Here is a 6917-nt window from a genome sequence, read left to right as displayed (position 1 = left end):
TTTAAGGCAAGAGCCACTCTGAATGAGAAGATTCTGAACCCTTTCATTTCAAAAGAATTATTCTGCATGCTTCAATGAGCCAAGTCCCCAGGGAACCATGACACCAGGGAAAGCTGATTGAGCCTGAGACAAAAATCAGCTAAATGACTCCAACTGGTAAAACTTCTGAATCTCATTTCTATCCACTTGGTCTGGATGGTCGGGGAAGGGGTGGAGAGGATGGGGGGCTGGGGGGTGGGGGGCGATGGGTGACTCTGATGCAACCAGGGCAGCTCTGGGGCAGGAACAGGTATCAAACACTAGCAGCTTTTTAATATTCTAAATGTTGTGAACAAAGCGAATGTCAGGAAACGGGAAGCAAAGGAAGAAAGGCTGCAAATATGTAAAGAGCTCATTAAAATAAACAAGAAAAGCATTGAGACTTCAATATATGTGAACCAAGTACATGAAAGGATCATTTACACTCCAGTATTTTACATCTTATTTATCACAACAGTACAGCAACTAATAAGAACTTTAGTGTCTTAACAGGTTCAGTTTTCTATATTATCTTCGAAATGCTCTAATCCTTTTGTTTGTCCCAAGAAAACTCTTGCATTCCTGTCTTAATTAAATCTCTAAAACCACGCAGGAATCTGGAGGGTATAATCCATTCAATTCAGATGTGAGAGGCTGAAAACTATATATTCACAGCCCTGGTAGTGGGATATGGGGTAAAGTAAATTTATTTCTGAGTTGCCTCAGTTCTGCAGATAAGACAGTAGTTATTGCCTGTTCAAGCCACTCCTAAAAGACTCATTTAAGGTAGTTCTGAAAAATCCTGGAAATATGAAAATAGACTGTAAACTCTTGGAGAAAAACGATATTTTGATTTTGGTAACCTGAAAGTGCTGTGTGCGCTGATGGATATGTAAATAAAAATAAAACGATGGATTGAATTAGGAACAAATTATCACAATAGCCCCATGAGAAAGTTATCACCAGTTTCTATCTGGCAATCTGGAGCCCAGAGTTTAATTAATTTATCAAGCGCACATGTTCTGAATTACCCTCTTGGAAAATATTAATCCTCACTACTAATCAAAGAAGGACTGATTATGGCAACACTGAAAGACTATTTTATATTTACTAAGTTAGCAAAAAACTGGTTATAAGGTCACACCCAGTTTTGGCAAGAGTACTGAAAAATCCATATACCCACTTGACTGCTGATGGCATTCCAATAAAAAATTGGTAGCATCCTTTTGCCAGGAGAAAAATCACAAAACTATTTATATTCTTGGTTCCTATTGAACCTATTGGAGTTTATCCCAAGGAAAAGGTTTAACAGATGCAAAGAAAATCAGAACTATCAAAATACACGTGGTTGTGTTAATTGTCATTGGCAAAAAGCTGGAAACAACCTAAAACATCCATTAGGGAAAGAACATATAAAAAAATATGGAAAAGCCACATGAAAGGAATAGTATAAAGCCATTAAAATGATCATTAAAGTGAGGATTTTGAAGATTATGTGGAAATATAGAAAGCATTTATTGAAGCATTGTGTAAGAGTAGACCTAAATAATGAGTACCAGATGCTTGCAAATATGGACAAGTCTGTCTGCTCCGAGCTGGGTCCCAAGGGCTTGGGGGTGATTGGTGAAAACACAATGGTTTGGGTGGTTTTTTTCTTTCTTGTCACGACACCATCTCTTAAATGATACCAAATAAATATTTTAAAACAATGAGCCCATGGACAGACTATCTGATCTGGAAAGCCCCTGGCCCAGGAGCTGTGGGAAAGACAGGAAGCAGAGAGGTCACCCTCGCCTGGGGAAGTCCCAGTGTGCATCCAGGAGCAGACCTGTTTTTTTGGGGAAGAAGAACTGATAACCACAATGACCCATTTGTAAAGTAGTCAGCTCTCTTGGAAAGATACTATAGGCTTAATTGGGAGCTAGTTTACCCCCCCCCCCCCACGCCTTCATTCATTCATTTGACGCATCAGAATGGAGCACTTCCTCGGTGACAGATGCAACTTCAGACAGGGTGGCCCGGGAAGATGGCCTTGGGGCAGCAACATCTGGACAGAGACCTGAGGGATGACAAGGAGCCAGCCACAACCATCTTAATGGCTAACTCTGTCAGGCCCCGGCTTAGAGTTTTATGCATGTTGTCTTTTAGATACCATGAGCTAGACACCATGATAGCTCCATTGATAGAGGAAGAAAAGGAGGCTGAGAGAAGTCAGCTTGTCCAAGAATCTTATGGCTTGTAGGTGGAATGAACCTGGGATTCAATCTCAAGTTGTCTGACACCAGAATCCACACACTGAACCCTTTCACTCTTTCTGCTTCCGAAGTCTAGGAAATGCACAAATGCAAACACATCTCCCCAGAACTGCATTCAATTACAGAGAGCTCAGGCAACGCCTGAAACTCTTCAGAAACTCTTGGCCAGGTCGAAGGCCTTTCTATGTCCCCAGAGGTGGCTGGGACCCTGCCTGCCCTGGCCCCGTGACCATGGGGGCCTGGGCTCTGGGTGAGGTCAGAATGTGCTAGAACACAGGAAGTGGTGGTAAGAACGCAGACTGGACTCCAGCGGAGACTTGCGCTCAAGGACGTTCATCACATTTTGCCTAAGAGAGTGAAGAGGCAGCAGCACCATGTTTCACAGAGGCTGGCTGGATAAGTTAGGGCCCATCCAATGGCACCCATTTAAAGCTGTGATTCGGAAGTCACCTAAACAGGCAGCTTTGTCCCGGGAAGGGAGCTTGAGGGTGGGGGTTTTTCCTCCTTATTTTTGTGGTTGTCGTGGAATTTGCCAACTCTTCTGCCTCCCCTTGGCACAGGGAAGGGCCACACTTCCTGGTTCCCCCGGGGCTAGGTGAGGTCACGTGGCCGGGTTTGGCCAGGGACGCAGGAGCGGTGGTCCCAGAGAGCCCCCGGGGCCGGAGCACAGGAGTGCCTGGGAGAGGCCCCCAGAGAGCCCGCCTCGTCCCAGCCGGCAGGGCAACTGGCGACACCCGAGATGGCGACCTCTTCATGGTGCGGGGACAACGGGGCCCTGTGAACACAGGCTGTGGGGAGAAAACGCCTTTGTGGTTTCAAATCACCGTGACTTGGGGTGGGGGGTGGTGGTTGTCAACACATCACAGCTTGGGCCATTCTGATGCAAACCGTGCTTTTTAATGTTAATTTAATCAAAATTATGAGTATATATCATTTTTGTAATTAAAAAAAACCAGACAGGGAGCTAATTTCATGTTGGGAAACCAAAGAACAGCGCTGGCTTGTGGGGTCTCAGGGTGAACCCTGAAACCAGGCATCCCTCCGCAGCGGTTCAAGAGCCAGGTTCTCGGCCCTCCCGCCCTGCGTCCGAGTCCCCCCGGTCCCTGGCCACAGACCCTGACATGGGTGCCGGGCACAGCAGAGCCAGGCAGGATGCTTCGTTTGGATCCCCTCTCAGGAGCCCCCTCAAGGGGGCCGGTTCTCGGCGGGATGAGACTGAACCCGCGTGTTCGTGGGATGGTGGCTCAGGATCCAGCAGCACCCAGGCAGCTGCTGGGAGGCCACAACCCCAAGAGCGGGCTGGAGGAGGCCAGAGGGCAGGGGAGCCGGCCTCCCCTCCTACAGAGACCCAGGCCTGGCAGCCTCACAGGCATGCCCAGGGAGAGGAGAGCATCACACGGTGGTGGCATTCAGCTTTTCATTCCCCACTGTGGGGCGCTGACTGCAGCTGGGCACTTGGGACGGCGAGGAGGGGGCCAAATGCTCAAGCTGTCCTGCCAAGCCTCACATTCAGCTCCTCTCCAGAAGAAGTCCTACTGCCCAGGCAGCTGCCTCCTTTTAGTGTCCCTCGGTCCTCAGAAAGTCCATACGGGATTCCCATTTTACAGAAGCCTACACAGAGGCTCTGGGTCTGAAGGCAGGTGCCCGTGTGAGGTGGGCAGCAGGTGACAGAGCCAAGGTGCCATCCAGCCTACCCACCACCCAGGGGCTGCATCCCTCGGGAGCCTGGTCATCTCTCAGCCCCTGCCTTGAGCAGGCACCAAGAGAAGGACAAGCTGTCAGCACAGTCAAGGGCGAACTGGCCCATGTGTCTGCCCACCTCCCGGCCTCTCCCCAGCGCTGTTCCCAGCCCCCATGCAGCCCCCGTCCTTCCTGCCTAAGGGACGCTGCGTGGACTGTTTTCTGCTTTGCACCCTGCTTGTCACAGAGCTGTCCCTCCTTATCGCTTAGATCTCAGCGCACATGTCCCCCTCCCAAAGGCCACACTCCTGGGACACCACTAAATCTCTCCAGGGCCCTGCCACTGTCTGACATTCCTTTTGTTGGTTTGCCTTTCTGGCCGCCCCCCTCTCTCCTGGCTCGTCATCCCGTCTGCGCTGGTGTCCGCGGCCGTGCAGCCAGGGCGCACGTTTCCTCGGAGCGCAGGGGTGGGAACGGGTTAGTTTCTGTCCTCGCAGCGTCAGGGAGTCGGTGGGTGGCCGGACCCTGGGCCCTGGGGAGGATGGAAGCTCTCCGTGGTCACGTCCTGACCACATGCTGTGGCCAGATGTCCCACGAGGCCACTTCTGCCGAGGCTCTGGCACCGAGCAGCGGAGGACCCTCGAACCCACTTTGCCTCTTCCCTTGCTCCCGAGAGATGGGGCGGGTCCCCTAAGGGGTCAGGCCGGAAGCAAACAAAGGGAAAGGCTAGGCTAGAGGCTCCTGCTTGGGAGTCGCCTGAAGGCTCCGGGACCCACTCGGTGCAGGACAGCCCTTGGCCCTCCCCCACCATCCCTGGTCCCTGACAAGAGCAGATGCGGGGCTGGCCAAGGGCACAGGTGGGGGCCGCTCGGCGGGGGGCCGTTTGGCAAGGGTGGGCCCCGCGGGGGTGTCTGGCCATCCTGCCTTTCAGGTTTGCCTTTCAGGCCAATCAAAGCACGAGGTTCCTAAAGGGGAGCCGGGGAGCTCGGCGCCTCCATCCTGGGCGGTCCGGCTGCACCCTTCACCTGGGGCCAGAGGCAGGTGACAACACCTCGAGAGGCGGCAGCCACGGGGCGGGAGCTGCTGCCGCCCCCTGAAAGTGGGTGGGGAGCAGGTTAGCCGGGTGAAGAGTTCACTGTGAGGGAAGCTGTCTGTTTCCCTCACTTAATTTATCCACTATTTGGCTAGCCTTGCTCTGACCCCTCTCCCCGCTCCCCTGCCTCCCCCCTGGGCTTTGGCGAAGCGACCAGAGCTCCCTGATCCCGTGCGGGGCGGGACCTGCTGGCCTCGAAAAGGGCCTCGGCCCACGGACCGGCCCAGGGAGACGCCGGCGGCCAGCGGTTATTTATGGGTGGGACCCTCCCATCCTCAGTAACCAAAATAAAGTCCGGTTGCCGGTGAGGTCCAGGGCCCCAGACTCCCAGAAGGCGCGGCGCCGCACCCCACCCGCCTTCACCAAACACAACTGCTCAGGAGCCAGCGACCTCCCCGCGGGGCCATCTGTCATCTCCTCTGCTGGCAGAGCCCCGCTGGCCCTGGGACCCCACTGGAATTCTCGGGCCGCAGATGCCCCTCATCCTGCTCCCCTTGTTTTCTGGCACAGAGCTGTGGAGGGAGGGAACAGAGAGCGGAATGGAGGGAAAGGGGATGGAAGAGAGGGGTGTGCCCTCTAATAGCAGGGAGGGCCACCCGGGCAGGGCACCAGGTACTGGACTCATGTGACCTCCCGTAATCCACGCAGTGGCCCCATTTCCTGGCTGGGAAGACAAGAGGTCATGGCTGGTCAATCAACACCCCTCTCTGAGCCAGTGGGCATCAGAACAAGTGTTCAAACCTAGGGTGCTCGGTCCCCAAAGCCAGAGCTCGTGGCCATTACACCCACTCCCCCCACCTGGCTTTTCACTCTTTCATTAGAACACTTTTCAGCACGCCCATGCCCAGCACCCGGTGGAAACACAAAGATGGATAAAAAGGAATCATCCCGTCCCCATCCACTGCATACTTCAGGTGACTTCCCACTGTTTTCTCTGTACTCCTACCAATGCACACAAACGCACATACACGTGTGTGTGTGTGTGTGTGTGTGTGCACGTGAGTGGAGAGGGAATCGCTTGTCTTTACCATAACAGGATCCCTCTGCACACGTAACTTGGCCACACAATGTACATGTTGTCTGCATCTTTCTTTTTAATGGCTGCATACTATTCCTAACCCAGACAAGGCATGTCACCATCACTTCCTTAGCTGGGTACACAGGTAGGATACACATGGAGTAAAGAATCCAGTTCTAAAGTGGACAGCTTGGTACACTTCACCTTGGGGTACCCCTCGGTGGCCACCACCCAGATCATGACATGGACCCTTCCCAGCCCTGGGTCTCCTGCCCCTGCCCCCTCCTGGCCCAGGCCATCTCCACAGGTGTGGCTAGCATGGCCTCTGTCTCCATAGATCATTCGTGCCTGTCTTTGAATTTCAGGTGAATGGGGTCATGCAGTGCAGTCTTCTGTGCCTGCCTTTTTTATTTTTGCTCAGTATCATGTTTCTGAAATTCATCCATGGTGTCGCACACAGAAGGGGTCATTCATATTCACTGCTGTATAGTGTTCCATTGTACAAATGTGCCACAATTGTCCATGCCGCTACTGGTGGAAATTTGGATGGTCTCTTTTTTTTTTTCCTGAACACAAACAATGCTTCAATAAGCATCTTTATACACACCCTCTGTGTGCTAATGTTCTTATTTCTAAAGAATGGAATCCATCTTTCTGTTTTTTTGTTTTTTTTTTTTAATGAGAATAAGAAGTCATCTAGAGAGATGACAGTACTTCCATTCTGGAAAGTCCTTCAGGGAAGTTTGTGGAGCCCCACCAGCTGGCCCAGGTCAGAAAGAGCCTTTGAGGCATTACCGAGAACAGTGTATGTAATAAAGGCTTTATTCGCTGGGCAATGGGAAGCCATCGAAGG

The sequence above is a fragment of the Tamandua tetradactyla genome, chromosome 2 (genome assembly GCF_023851605.1).
Source record: "Tamandua tetradactyla isolate mTamTet1 chromosome 2, mTamTet1.pri, whole genome shotgun sequence".
Classification (NCBI taxonomy): Eukaryota; Metazoa; Chordata; class Mammalia; order Pilosa; family Myrmecophagidae; genus Tamandua; species Tamandua tetradactyla.
This window is presented reverse-complemented; position numbering follows the sequence as displayed.